Below are 15547 nucleotides of genomic sequence, written 5' to 3'. Positions count from 1 at the left end.
CCTGCAAATCGCAAATATGAAAACAAAATAGAAAATCTTGTAAGCATTTGGATAGCAACAACAACAAAAAAAATGAGTAGACTTTTCAAAACCAGAAATATTGGGCTCTAAACAAAGAAAAGAAAATATTTTCCATCGATAATGAATGATTCTGACTTCATTTTGCCTGTCATTTTGCAAAATTTCTAATTAAGCATCCAAAAGTGTTTTTAAACTTACTAATAATGATAAAACTGAATTGTGCAACTTACTTCTGGAGCCTGAAGAGTTCCTCACTACCATGAAGGAGTCAGCACTCGGCCTGGCTACTGCAGAAGACCAACAGGGTGAACGCATCTCCAAAGCTGGTGCTGAGAATGATGTCAGGGGGAAGGGTGGTCAGCTGCTACATCTCTCCTCAACAACTGGCTGGATGGATACAGGGACTCTTCAGAGGAGGCAAGCAGAACAAAGAAAGGCATCAAAAAAGCTTTTAGAGTACCTGGAAATGTTTGCTGTTAATTGTGTGCTCAATCACGACTCATATTAGGACGTTCACTAATTAGAACTCAAATATACTTGCATAAAAATGCTTTCCAATGAAAATGTGCAATATGCTCTCATTCCAATAAATATGTCAACACTCTGCCTTTAATTTTTGGAAGGCGAGTCATTCTCTCAAAACTGTAGGGAGCTTAAATGATCATATCCCACACACTATTCTTTATCTTTGAATTAATTCATTTTGCTGTATAACTCACACATCTTTAATAATGTCCTGCTATGTACCACATAAACACATGCATATAACATTAGATATAGCAAGGAACAAATCTATCATAGCCCTGTCTGGTCATAGGGAACAACAGACTTAATTGTTAACTGCATTATTTTCCAGGCCAAAATCAATATATTGCAGTACATTAATATCTGGAAAAAAACTTACACATAAACATCTTATATGCATTGCATTTTTTAAGTTCATATTTGTATTTTTAAGTGTCTTTTGTGTGATAATGTCTTAACCTTTCAGAGGATTGACTGTCACCCTGTGTGGGATGCAACATTTAAATTTTTCTTGCCGAAGAGCTGTATAAAAGTTCCAGCTAGCCCTGCTGTAATAATGCATGCCTTTAATCCCAGCACTCAAGAGGCATAGACAGGAGGATCTCTGTAAGTTTGAGGCCAGCCTGGTGTACAGAGTTCCATGATAGTCAGAGCTACGCAGATAAATCCTATCTTGAAAAAGCAAAATAAAAATAAATAAAGTTTCAGCTAATATTTAAACCTAAGACTGTTAAAGTAGACCAATTAATTTTTAAAATATCTTTAAAATTTTAATTTGACTTAGACTCTAATAAATATCAAAGAAGCATAAACACAGATTATTTTCAAACTATATTAATAAATAATGAATATAAGATGAAAATATGATTTAAATTCACTTATATGATATTTATATAAAACCAATATTAAAGCTTTGATAAATGGAACAATTTTTTAGTTTTCTGTTTTGAGTTTGTTTCATTCAGGACCCTGGTATATAGCCCTGGCTGGCTAAAACACCTTTATTCTCCCACTTCAGACTCCATGGTATTAGAATTATAAACAAGTCTTACCATGCCTAAGTACAATATAAACTTAAAGGAATGGTTTCATTGTTCTTCTTTGACTGCTTTATAAAGTAAATACTGAATTTACTTGTTTGAGGCCTCATGGTAAGTAACTAATGAATCATGACTTCCCTAGGACCAACTTCCTCCACAAGTACTACGGGACAATGGCCTTCTATCCTGTACAAATTTGTCACTTGTATTGGTTGAATAAAACACTGATTGGTCTGTACCAAGGCAGGAAGTATAGGCAGGGTGACCAAAAGAGGAGAATTCTTAGAAAGAGGAAATCCTCAGTCTGCAGTCATCATCCAGACACTGCAGAAGCAAGATGAGAATACCTCACTAATATTAAGGTACCAAGCCATGTGGCTAACACAGATAATAATTGTGGGTTAGTTTAAGATGTAAGTTAGCTAAAAAAAAATGATTGAGCTATTGGTCAAATAGTGTTATAATTAATATAGTTTCTATGTTATTATTTGGGTCTGGGCGGCTGGGAAACGATCAGTCTCTGCTTACACACAAGATGCTTTATATAACGTGATGTAAAGAAAGATTCTGTTAAACTGTTAAAGGATTGTGGTTTAGTTTGGATGAACACTCTACAGAGCTCCATATTTTAGTTTCAGTGAACAGGTTTGTGCTCCTGGAAACTGCCATGGACCATCTGGAGATGGGGACTGGAATGAGTTCACACATTTGGTGGGATATACCAATAACATCTACACTGCAACTCTGCCCTTCTTTCCTTACCTCCTAGAAATTTACATATCTTTCACATATATCTTCCAATGGCATCATTGGTCTAGAACAATGGTATTACCCAATTTAATACTTAAACATAAAGAACATCATTTATTATTACCCAATTTAATACTTCAACCTAAAGAACATCATTTATTATGTTTATTTTGTCTTTATGTGCAAGGGTGTGTGACTACATATTTTTATGTGCACACTGTATGTACATTTGACTATCCAGGAAGGAAGTGTCAGATCCCTTGGACATAGAATTATGGGATGTTATTAACCATATGATGTGGGTTCCAGAAGTAAATCCAGGTCCTCTAGAAGAGCAGTAAGTATTCTTCCCTGTTGGGTCATCTTCTCACCTCCAAATTGTGGTTTTTATGGACATTATCTTTAGTATTGTTAGTAACCTAAAGTATTTCTCTGTCATAATACAAAATTCACATAGATTCTACTGCAACATTAACATATACAGATAAATGCAGTAGTGAAAAGAAGTAATTGAGTTTGTGAGTATGAAACTGTCACATTACTATATTATCATGTAACGTTTTCCTTTATTCTTTGAGTGTATATTAAAATTAAATATCTTGTAATGAATTCTGATCACTTAGTTTCTATTCCACTCTGCTGGAGCTGCGATCATTTGACAGTCTTACAAAATTTGACACCTATTATATTAATGTGTCCTCAAGAAACATGGTTCCCCATCTAATAATCATTTTCAATAACAATAAACTCTGGAAGAACTCAGAAAACTTGTGAGATGCATTAGAAGTTATTAGGATACATATTTCTAAAGTGAGCATCCTTAATTACATTATGAGTCTAAAATACTATCACTAAATGATCATTAGATGCCCGAAAATACAGACTGACTTGAGTCTAGTATTAGTGACAGCGGGGTCTAAATCCTGATTTAACCTAAAATAATGGGTAAAACTACATTAGTCACTATTCATTTATACTTATTTTTAATTTTTTATTTAATAAAAACTTATTTACATCACTCCCTTTCCTTTGCATATTCAGTCTCCTTTTAATCATTGCTGTTATACATACATACAAATGATTTATTATTTCAAAGTATTATGCTTATGAAACTGTGCCTTTCAGAGCTCATAATATTTTTTTTCTTAAGACTATATAACTTTAACACATTAGCAAACAAGAAGCCCATTGGAATCTATAAGGACAACAATGACATTCTCTTTACTATACACTTCCTTTAAAGTCATCAAATCTGAACATTCATGAGCTCAGCACACTGGACATTTATATTATAATTGACATGAAGCTGATTTGCCTATGCCAGTAGCAATGGTAAGCTTATTCCTGTTAATTACAAAGTGAGCATTTGCTTATCTGGATGTTTAATCTTCTCACTGCACAAAGCCATTTTTTTTTCGTTTTTCAAGACAGGGTTTCTCTGTGGCTTTGAAGCCTGTCCTGGAACTAGCTCTGTAGACCAGGCTGGTCTCGAACTCACAGAGATCCACCTGCCTCTGCCTCCCGAGTGTTGGGATTAAAGGCGTGCACCACCACCGCCCGGCTTGAAAATTCTTTTATGTTAATTAGTCTTTCCAGCCAAAAATGATCATCAAGATTTTCATAAACACTATTATTAAAACATACGTTCTCAGCAAGAACACTGCTAAACCTAGGTGCTTTTAAAATTAAATTAGAGACACTGATTAAAAATGGAAATAATCTTGTGTCAGTGGATAAAAACAGCACAAAATATTTGCTGCAGGAAAATGTTTACAAATAATAGCCCACATCCAAGATCCAATGACGAATAAATCAGTGCTCTGCTGGAGCACTCACTGATGTAAATGTCACATGAAAATTAGCGCAACTCATCATCCCTTCCCTCTATCAGCAAGAGTACAGCAGTTCAATAAGACATAAATCTTGATGACCTAAAAATTGTATTGCTGTACTTGTAATTTCCTGTGAACAAGCCTCGTAGTAACTTAGCGATACTGTTGCTTAGTAACCCACTAGCCAAGGTGAAGGACTTTGCTGTCAGACAACAGCAAGAGTTGATAGATCTGCATTGGTTTCACAGTTAAATCATTCACTAAATTTCATGCTAGTCCTCAAATAATGAATGCTAGACACAAAAAGGCATTAAATTCACCATTAGCTTAGCTCTGGATTTGCATATGCTACATTAACAGAGAAAGAGAGAGAGAGAGAGAGAGAGAGAGAGAGAGAGAGAGAGAGAAAGAGAGAGAAAGATTTTTTGGGACATGTAAGCATTTTGGGAGCCAGGGTCCACATGAGAAGAGCTATACACATTGCAGCATTCCACACATTGATTTACTACAAACAACAAAAACTTGAGAAATGCAAATTTTAAGGCTATAAGCGCCAATAGAGGAAAAAGCGCATATTAAAACATTCTTGAAGGAAATATTTTTAAAAGCAAGGGTGGCTCATTAGAAAAAAGTAGGTTCTAAAGTAAAACTTGTGATTCATTTAGAAAATAATGGCAAAGAGGCCATTGAAAGGGAAAGTTAAAGGAGCTACGGGGGGCATATCGCAGTAATTCTCCAAAAGGTCAGATTCCAAAGTCCTGAAATGATGACAGAAGAAAGGATGCAGAGCTACAGATGAATACAAAGCAATATTTGAAGGCACGTTCAGTTACATTATTGCATTATATGTTAATTCTGAAGTCCTTGGACTTTTCCTTCTTCAGCATTTTAGCCGATACTTGAACGAGGACATAAGTAACACAGCTTGTTTAGTCTGTGAATCTGTGACTGACACAAACCTAAGGTTGAAAATGTCCTCACAGATTTAATGGATGAGCACAAAATGTCAAAATAAAATATCTTTCAGCCAAAGGGGGGAAAAAAACACTCAGACTGACTGAGAACCTTAACTCCTAAGGTGTGGGATGCTTTTTAAAGTCTATATTCAAAATGGGAATAAGGAATTAATTATCCCATGAACCATTAAAGGATAGTTTCCAGAGATACAACCTTGACGATAACAGAGAACCGTACTTATAATGGTAGGCTTCAACTTTGCACTCAACAGTTTGGTCCTCATCAAGCCACATCTAGAACACAGGGTATCATTCTCAACTCCTTTAGGATTTCTGGAGATTCCCACCCAAGGAAAGCATGGCTAGCCATAAACATTTCTTTTTTTTATAGCATATATAGCATATATTCATATATAACATATATTCATATATAGCAGCATTGACCTAGGGAACTTCGTACACAAGAGTTTTCCTCCAGCAAACTACACTTGTGAGATTCTGAAGGTAACAAAGGCAAAGAATGCTCGCTGATCGTGCTATGGAAAATTGTTTTTTGTTTTCCCATAAACATTTCTTACCTAATTGTATTAATAGGTGTGGCGGGGCTGCGTCCCCAGAACCCCAGCCGCACCCCGGCCGCCTCCGGCTTATGCCCCGAAATAATTACACGGATACTGTATTCTTTTAATCACTGCTTGTCCCATTTCTATCTAGCCTCTTCTAGGCTAACTCTCGCACCTGGACTAGCCCATTTCTTATAATCTGTGTAGCACAGCTGGGTGCGCTTACCGGGAAGATTCTAGCCTACGTCCATCCTGGGTCGGAGCTTCATCGCATGTGCCTCAGAGAGCAGAGCTCTCGCCTCTGCCCGCAAGAGTGGAGCATCGTGTCTCTCTGAGGCGTCTGCCCCTGAGAGGAGAGCTGTCGAGTCTGACCTCACTTCCTCTTCCTCCCAGCATTCTGCTCTGTTTACTCCTCCCACCTTATGTTTTAACCTATCAGGGCAAGCAGCTTCTTTATTTAATTAACCAATGACCTTCCTCCATCACCTAATTGTTTGGGCTACTAGTCCAGTTATTGACCATTGAGCATGATGGTATCTATGTTTTGTTTTGCTTTGTTTCTTTCCAAGCACAATTTTTATACTTTTGAGGTAAATTACTTTGATTCTCAGGTTATTGAGAATATTCATAATACAGATTTGAATTTTCTATATTTGTGTATGATCTATATTGAATTGATTGATTGTTCAATAATGAACAATTTTTTCTTGTTCCAAAAATAAATAGTAATCGATAATTTTCTGTAATAATTTTGACACCAAATTATATTTGATGAATTTTTATTTCTATGATGATCAATGTTCATAACACATAATCCTTCCTGCATGTGTTGTTGCATGTGCACAGGTATGTTCAGGTGCATACTCACAAGTGGAGGCTTCAACTTCTCTCTTCTTTCCTTAATCATTTACGTAATTATTTCAAGTCATGGGCTCTCAGTGAACCTGAAGCTCTTTGATTGGCTACCCTGATGGACCACTGAATTCCTGAGTTCGTTCTGTCTCTACTTACCTAGACCTGGCTATACAAATATGACCTTTTTTTTCCTTTTTTTCGTAAATACCAGGGAGCTCCATTTTTGTGTACATTGATGTATAAACACTTTACTGACTGAGCCACTTCTCCATCTTACTAATGTACTTATCTGGTAGTAAAATCAAGATTATTATGATATGATAAAGACAAATTACTGTGTGTTCCCTCCCGTACTGCTTTTTTAAGTTAGAAAGAGATTAGCCTTTGTTTCTTAAATGTTCAATTAGCTATGATATTCAATATGGAAGAATATTTTCTGAGAAGAATAATAGATTTTATGAATATTATTTCCATATTTAAAATCAAATATTTCATGTATTTTGGTCTCAGTAATTATTTTGAAATTAATTCCTCCAGAACACGCTATCTTTTCAATTATCTGATATTTTACTTATTTTTATCTCATATATATGAGTACCTGGATGGATGTATACCTCATTAATGCAGTACTTGCAGGAACCAGAAAGAGTGATAATCCTCTGACTGAAGTTATATATAATTATAAGTTTCCACATGGGTATGAGAGAAAAACACAGGCCCCCGGAAGACTACAGGAAAAACATCAGTCCTCTTAACTCTCCAGACCCAGAAAATTATATATTTAAGTGAGACATTGTTCACATAATTGATCATAAAGCTGTTTTTGTTAACTGTTCCATGATAAATAGTGATGTTTACAATATTTAATACTTTAAGGTAATTGCTATACTTAGATCAAAGTCTTTTAATGCCCTTTATACTAATAGGAGTTGTTAATTTTTCTCTATTCAGCTGAACTAAAAGTAGGGTGCATAAACTGAAAAGAATATCTTCAGCTTAATAGATGCTATATCCTATGTAAATCAGAGTATGTGGAACAACTATTAATACAGGTAAGAAATGCTGAAATTGCAAGTGTTCTCACTCAGGTATTCTTTTTTATTTCATAAGAAATTGTTTTAATAACTGATGACAGGTAACACATAGAATTATGATATAATTTAATGTTTGATTAATTAATGAAAGCAGTCTCAATGTTGAATCCCAGTTCTAGATTTGAAAACACAATTAAGATTTCTTTTCAGCTGATGCCCTATGTGAATCAATGGCTGTTCCATGGATTGAACTAAATGGTTCTTTATAAAACCCAAATAGATGGATTCTTAAAATCATTGGTTAATAAATTAATGTTTAAAAGACCTCAAAAAAACAACTTAGTTGATGAATTTTTGATAGAGCCATTAAAATTAAAGATCCAGTTTTTCACAGCGATAAGAATGTTTCTTATTTAAAATACTCAGACCATCAACTGAGTTAAGAACATTAGAATCCAAAAGCTCATGAGATTTTTCTTTTGTTTTTGTGTTTTGAAACAGGATTTCTCTGTAGCTTTGGAGCCTATATCCTGGAACTAGCTCAAGATTTTATTATTATTATTATTATTATTACAGAAGTCAGCAGCAAAATCTGCATGCTTCCCAAACCTCATCCAGTAGTCTTGATGGATGGATTCTTCTAAAATGAAGAATAGCATTTATGGTATTTATGAATGCATACTATTTATAAATAAAGAATTAAGATAATGCTTGATTATATATTATAATTGAGAATGAATAGACATGTCCACATTTATAAGCATCATAAAATGTATTTAATTTAATTTTTCTTTTCTAAATTACATTTCATAGTTGATAGTGATTTTTCATCATTATTTGAAGTGGTAAAATGCACGTTTCTCTTTTTTCAGAATCTTGGACTCATTAAGATGATCTGTCTACATGAGTCACAGTTATAACTTTTGCTTAGTGATTATATTTTTCCCAATTCTTTCTGTTTGCATTATAGATTTGTTTGAGCTGTTCATGTGAACTCTCTAGGAGGTAGTTACAGACAATTGTGCTTCTGATTCTTTTTTTTTAATTTTACTGAGAAAAGGAAAAAAGTTTCAGCCTCCTCCCAGCCTCCCATTTTCTTCCCCTCCCCCCACTCCTCTCCCCCTCCCTCTCCAGTCCAAAGAGCAGTCAGGGTTCCCTGCCCTGTGGAAAGTCCAAGGTCTGCCCCCCTCCGTCCATGTCTAGGAAGGTGAACATCCAAGCTGGCTAGGCTCCCCCAAAGCCAGAACATGAAGTAGGATCAAAACCCCTGCCATTGTCCTTGGCTTCTCATCAGCCCTCATTGCTCGCCATGTTCAGAGAGTCCGGTTTTATCCCATGCTTTTTCAGTCATAGTCCAGCTGGCCTTGGTGAGCTCCTAATAGATCAGCCCCACTGTCTCAGTGGGTGGGTTCACCCCTCGTGGTCCTGACTTCCTTGCTCATCTTCTCCCTCCTTCTGCTCCTCATTGGGAACTTGGGAGCTCAGTCCAGTGCTCCAGTGTGATTCTTTTTTTAAAACAGCAACATCAACTAATTTTGTCTGTGTGGGCATTTAGTGATGGCTGACCCTGCAAATTTATTCAATAAGTTTGACTAATAGTAAATTGCCCAGTGAAGTACAGCCCTCTAGATGTTTAAAAGTCATACACACAGGAAAGATGCTGTCAGCATCGTGACCAGAATCTTTCCATTAACTTAGCAGAATACAGGAAGAAAGCCTTAGCCTATATCCCTGTCACTGTCAGACCATGAAAACAGGGCAGGTAGTGTACCTGAAATAACAAGAAATAAATTAGTAAAACTAAAGAAGCCCTTGGGAGATTCTAAGTAACTGACATTTTGGTACATGGTGATATCAGTTATTTATTTATTTTGTTTTATTTTTATTTTATTCTTATTATTTTTATGGCTAAATATTTCTAATGAAGAAACTAAAAAGGAACAAAAATGATTCTTTATCCATATCCTGGGAGAAAACTCCTCTTCCATCAGAGGCCAGGCCAGCATAATGAAGCCCATGTCCCCAGACCAGCCTTTGCTCTCCCAGCATAACTCCAACTGTTCCTCTTCACCGCATCACCATATTGTAGCCCACACGTCTGGCAGAAGCTTTCTAGTCCATCAGAGACCAGGCCAGCTCTTCTAAAACCAGGTAAGCTACCTCTCCACCATCTCCTGCCCTGTCTAAGAATGTAAGGCTTAACATTCAGGATCCTAAACACAAGAGCACTCCTGGACAGAGCAGATACAGTGAGAATTGCAGCCCCAAATTGGGCTTCAACCCTCTGCTGAACGAGAGGCTATTTAGGCAATTAGACGTTCAGTCCTAAACGTAAGGAGTCACTCTTACACAATAACAGTCAATGGCAGCCAGAAGGCAAGAGAGGAAACAGAAACCAAGGAAGGAAAACTCAAACTAACAAAAACAAATCCAAAAATTGGCATGCATAATGATATTCACTCCAAATTCAGCTGTCTAAATGTAAGTGTAAGAAAATGAACAATAGTCAGTAGATATGACACCACCAGAGTCAAGCAATCCCACTGCAGCAAGCCATAAATAATCCAACACAGCTGAAGCAAAAAAAAAAAAAAAAAAAAAGCAACCTTAAAACCAACTTTATGATGATTATAGAAGTCCCATGGAGGAAATGAATAAATCTGTTAGAAAAATCATGGAATGGACAATTTAAAAATTGGAGGGAATCAATAACCCTTAGAGAACGTCAAGAAAGCCAAAGGGGGAAAAACTGCAAACTATTGAAGGAAATGAATAAATCTGTTCAGTACTTGAAAATGGAAACAGAAACAGCAACAACAAAAACATAAACTGTGAGATTCTGGAAATGAAAAATCTAGGTAAGCTAACAGAAGCTACTGATGCAATCGTCACCAACAGAATATGAGAGATGGAAGACAGAATCCCAGGCATTGATTTTATAATAGAAGAAATAGATTCATCGATAAAATTTGTTAAATCTAAAAAAATTGCTGACACAAAACACTCAGGAATTTTATAACACTATAAAAAGACCAAGTCTAAGAATAGTAAGAATAGAGGAAGGAGAAAAAAATCCCATTTAAAGGCCCAGAAAAAAAAATTAACAAAATGTTAGAAGAAAAGGTTCCTAACCTAAGAAGGACATGCCTATAAAGGTGCAATATGCTTACAAAACACCAAATAGATTGGAGCAGAAAAAGAAAAACCCTTGTCACATAATAATCAAAACATTAGATGCACAGAACAAATAAGAAATACTAAAAGCACAGAAGAAATAAGAAATATTAAAAGTGCAAGAGAAAAAGGCCAGATAACATATAAAAGAAGATCTTTCAGAATTACCAACTTCTCAATGGAGATTGTAAATGTGAAAGGGGCCTGGACAGCTGTGCTACAGACTCTAGGAGACAACAGGCGCCAGTCTGGACTACTCTAATCAGAAAAACTTTCAATCACTATAGACAGAGAAATAAGTTATTCCATGATAAAGCCAAAGATAAACAATACCTGTTCATAAATCAATCCCTACAATAAATAATCTTGCGTCAACATAACACAAAGAAGAACACATGTAGTGCTTTTAGGAGAGAGAGAGAGAGAGAGAGAGAGAGAGAGAGAGAGAGAGAGAGAGAGAGAGAGAATACCACCATCAACAATTACAACAAAATAACAGGAATTAAAAATCATTGGAAATAACAATGAACTCAATTCCCCAATAAAAAGACAGAGGCTAACAGAATGAACTTGAAAACAAGATCCATCATTCTACTGCATAAAAGAAACACACCTTAACATCAGAGATAGATATGACCTCAGGATAAGGGGTTAAAAAAAGATTTGTGCAAATAGCACAGAGTAACAAGCCAGGGAAGCTATTCTAATATCTAGCAAAATAGACATCAAATAAAATTAATCAAAAGAGATGGGGGAGGGCACTTCATATTCACCAAAGAAAAAATATCCACCAGAGTGATGTCTCAGTTCTCATCCTCTAAGCCCAAACTTAGATATGCAAAGGAAATACTACTAAAGCTTAACCAACACATCAAACCTCACACATTAATTGTGGGAGACATCAATAACCCGCTCATACCAATGGACAGATCGTCCAGACAAAAAGTAAACAGAGAAAAACTGGAGCTAATCTACGTTACGACCCAAATGGACCTAAGAGATATTTACAGACAATGTCACTCAAACACAAAAAGAACACACATTCTTTGAAGCACTTCACAAAAACATTCTCCAAAATTGACCACATACTTGGTCACAAAGAAAGTGTCAACATACACAAGAAAATGGGAACACGGGGGATCAGATGTGGAAGAAGACCGATGGAGACTACTGAAAGAGATGACTGGAAAGGGAGTGCATCTGGGCTGATGTAGACCTTCAAGAGATGACTGGAAAGAGATGACTGGAAAGGGAGTGCATCTGGGCTGATGTAGACCTTCAAGGGAATCTCTCAAGAATCACCAAGGATGAGCTGAGCTAAGACTCCAAGCAGAAGGGGATACATAGCTTGAACTGACCATCTCCATTGTCCAGGGAGTCTTCTAGGGGAGAAATTGGGATAACAAACCAGCCAGATAACCTTTGTCAAACCTATAGTCTGTCCTGTCTATGGATTGTGCTGGTGCAAAATTGTGGGAGAGAATGGCCATACACTAGTTCAGCCACAGACCCATGCCACAAGAATGTGCCCATTGCTGACACTGCCTGTAACACCAGAAGTGAGAGGCTGGGTCAACAAGAGTCATGGAATAGAACCTTACAGGAATGACAAAATAAAAATGAAAATGTAAAGATGCTTAATGGTATTCTGCCATACTATTAGATTGGTGCTTAGCCCTGGTGTCATCAGAGAGGCTTCATCCCACAGCTTATGGAATCGGATGCAGAGACCCACAGCAAAACATTCGGCAGAACTAGAGGAATTCTGTGGAAGACAGGGAGGAAGGATTGTAGGAATCAGAAAGGTCAAGGACACAACAAGAAAAGTCAAGAATCAACTAAGTTAAGCATATAGCTGCTCACAGATTCTGAAATGACAACCAGGGAGCCTGCATGAAACTGATCTAGGGCCTGTGCATGTATGTGACAGTTATATAGTTTTGTCTTTTTGTGGGATTCCTAATACTGGGAGGAAGAACTGTCTTTGACTCCTTTCCTGCCTTTTCCGTATCTATTCCTCATATTGGGTTGCCTTGCCAAGCCTAAGTAAAAAAGCAAAGTGCTTAATCTTACTGCAACTTCATGTGCCATATTTTGTTGAAATCCATGAAAGGTCTGCCCTTTTCTGAATATAAATAGAGGCAGAAAAGATTGAGGGTAGGAGGTGTTGGTGAGGGACTGAAAGGAGGGGAGGGAGGGGAAACTGTGGTCAGGATGTAAAATATGTTTAAAAAAAGATTCTCTAAGGAAAAAGATCACAGGTTAAACTCCAAAAAAATATGAATTGGATTCAAGTAGTTATTTACCAAAACACTGTCTAGATCCACAAAAAAAACCTTAAATGTTTTAAGAAATATCCTCCAAAAAAGTCCACAGAAAGGCCAGTAGTTCTCATCACAGAAATCAGTGATGTAGCGTGTGTGGCTCTTACAAACAAACTGTTAACAGCCAATTGTACAATAGCAACAAGAATCCAACTGTTTTGCCATGACTCTCCCTGACCACATCTAACTTTCGGGTGACCATTAGCTCTATCACTAGGAAACAGATATTTGCATACTTAATGAAGGCTTAAATTCACTCCAGCTGAGCTGTGTAGAGAATTTCTACTACAGTGTGAGACAGAATTAAAGTGTTTTGTGTCTTAACCAAACTTTTACCTAGAGATGCTTGAGACCTGATTCATGTACACTTCATTTTCTTTTAACTTCAAATCAGAATACTAAAACTGTCGATTTGTGTTTTTGTTGTTTTGTTTGTTTCCTGTTATTTCAAATATATATGCTTTGCACTGCTTTGCCTCATTTCACAATCTCTTATGTATAACCAATACTGATTTTAGTTTTCAAAAGTTATTTAGATAAATAGATATTAAGAATACATTACAATTTTTATCTTACAAATGAATTTAACTACTATCATGAATAATATCTCAAACCATGCTTCTGTAAAATCATTAACATTAAAGAAAAAACAATATATTTTGTTTCTGCAAAAGCTACTTAATAGGCCACAGTAAATCAGAAGTATCCTTTTGATTCCATAAATATCAGAGTGTTTCACTGTAGAGTAACATAGTATGCAAGTTTTTAAAAACCAGGATGGAATGCCCTTATCCTAATGAACTTATCCTAAAATAATCACATTAAACATAAAACAGAAAATGACTTGCAATATGAATCTACAGTGTTCTACGGTGTACTATCATATCATCTGCAAATAATGAGAGTTTGACTTCTTCTTTTCCAATTTGTATCCTCTTGATCTCTATTTGTTGTTTTATTGTTCAATCAAGAACATCAAAACTGTATTACAGATACAGAGAGAGTGGACAACCTTGTCTAGTTCCTATATTAGTGGGATCGCTTTGAGTTTCTCTCCATTACAATGGCTCCTGTTGCGGCACTAGAAATTAGGGTCTAGCTAGTGAAAATAGATCACTAGGGGTAGATTTTTGAATGTTATTCCTAGCTCTTAGTGCCGACTCTTAATGCCTGTTTCTGGTCAGGCTTATAGAGGATGGAGCAGACATGCATTCCCTGGAACATCCTAAATTGTTCCTGCACAGGAATGTGGTGCAGTGGATACCAAGAAATGGTATTTGACCAGGGTCACTCTAAAGTTAGCATTTATATCAATCCTGGCATATTTTAGCAAACTAGTACTATTTTTAATATACTAGTATAATATAAAATAATTGGGTGGAGGTTAAGAAAGGTAAAATTTAGCGATCATTTCCAGAAGCACAGCACAGGAATGTTGTCATTAAGAACAGATTGTAGGTTTTCGTTTTGAGACAGTGGACTAGTTCCCACCCTTCAATCAATGAAAATACACTCATAAGGAGTAGAAAACACAGTATTCTATCTCTATGTGCCTTGAAACTTGTGAATCACAATGAAGTAAAATGTCAACTGTCTGCAAACGGCAGATGAAGCCATGCAAGTGAATAAGGAGAAAGCATGATAGCTAAGGTGTGACATGCAAACAGCCAGCTTCCTTTTCTGATTCCAACTCTTAATTATAATCTCACCTGGAAAGATTAATGTTCTTAATACCCCTTTTAATATCTAGTCTGCGAATGTTAATTTTGGGAAGTGTGTTAAATTGGTTGTAAAATTTGAATGCTGAAGAGATGTCAGAGATTGGATCGATAAATCTATTACTACTGCTAGACTCATTCTTGCTAAGAAATAAGGACAAGGCAGAGCCACAAAGCAAATTATGCCAACAGTAGACACTTCAGTCACCGAAGCAACAATTTAGAGCTATTAAAAAAGCAATAACTTGACAAAAATAAAGGTGATTCAAGGGCTTTTTTCTAGTTTTATGTCAGCCTGGCACAAGCTAGAATAATTTAGAAAGAGTTACCTTCAATCTAGAAAAATATCCTCTTCAGACTGGCTTGTGAATCAGGATGTGGTGCTTTTTTTCTTGATGATTGATGTGGGAGGGCTCAACTTATTGTGGGCAGGCTAAGCAAGCCATGAGGAGCAAGTCTGTAAGCAGCAGTAATCCTATTGCTTTTGGCACAGGGCCATTGTCCTGTTTAAGTTACTTTCCTGACTTCCCTCAATGATAGACTGTAGTGTGCAACTAGAAGCTGAAAGAAACCCTTTCTGCCCTACATTGCTTTTGATCAGAAATGAAAGTTAACAAAATTGATAAACCCCTATCCAAACTAATCAAACGGCAGAGAGAGAATATCCAAATTAATAAGATCAGAAATGAAAAGGGGGACATAACCACAGACACAGAGGAAATTCAGAGAATCATTAGATCTTACTACAAAAGCCT

At 36.3% G+C, this 15547-nt stretch overlaps 1 protein-coding gene across 4 annotated transcripts in view; it reads right to left on the bottom strand.

The window, feature by feature from the left end:
* Positions 1–15547, bottom strand: part of Lrfn5 (leucine rich repeat and fibronectin type III domain containing 5) — a 256920-nt gene that overhangs the window by 132058 nt on the left and 109315 nt on the right. For 3 of the 4 annotated variants that reach the window (XM_026779129.1, XM_026779132.1, XM_005343115.3), the window contains one exon: positions 252–427. The exons of the other annotated variant lie outside the window; for it this stretch is intronic. The gene's annotated coding sequence lies outside the window, so the exon portion shown is untranslated. The remainder of the gene's footprint in view (positions 1–251; positions 428–15547) is intronic. 4 annotated transcript variants of the gene reach the window in all.

This window comes from Microtus ochrogaster, chromosome 1 (assembly GCF_000317375.1).
Source record: "Microtus ochrogaster isolate Prairie Vole_2 chromosome 1, MicOch1.0, whole genome shotgun sequence".
In the NCBI taxonomy this organism is placed as follows: domain Eukaryota; kingdom Metazoa; phylum Chordata; class Mammalia; order Rodentia; family Cricetidae; genus Microtus; species Microtus ochrogaster.
Note: the sequence above shows the minus strand (reverse complement) of the source record. Positions and strands in the feature narration are given on the sequence as shown.